Source organism: Euprymna scolopes, chromosome 17, assembly GCF_053919585.1.
Source record: "Euprymna scolopes isolate OS-2025 chromosome 17, ASM5391958v1, whole genome shotgun sequence".
Lineage (NCBI taxonomy): Eukaryota > Metazoa > Mollusca > Cephalopoda > Sepiida > Sepiolidae > Euprymna > Euprymna scolopes.
The window spans coordinates 60,533,922-60,534,210 of NC_136498.1; positions in this window are offsets into that span (position 1 = coordinate 60,533,922).

Here is a 289-nt window from a genome sequence, read left to right on the forward strand (position 1 = left end):
TGTTTACTATTTAGACATTACATTATTTCATGTATATTTTTATCAGTGGGTTTGGGATATAAAGTCGGTCCCGGAAATGGCTGAAACAGTTTACTATTTAGACATTACATTATTTCATGTATATTTTTAGCAAAGGTTTCGGGATATAAAGTCGGTCCCGGAAATGGCTGAAACAGTTTATTATTTAGACATTACATTATTTCATGTATATTTTTATCAGTGGGTTGGGGATATAAAGTCGGTCCCGGAAATGGCTGAAACATTTTACTATTTAGACATTACATCATTG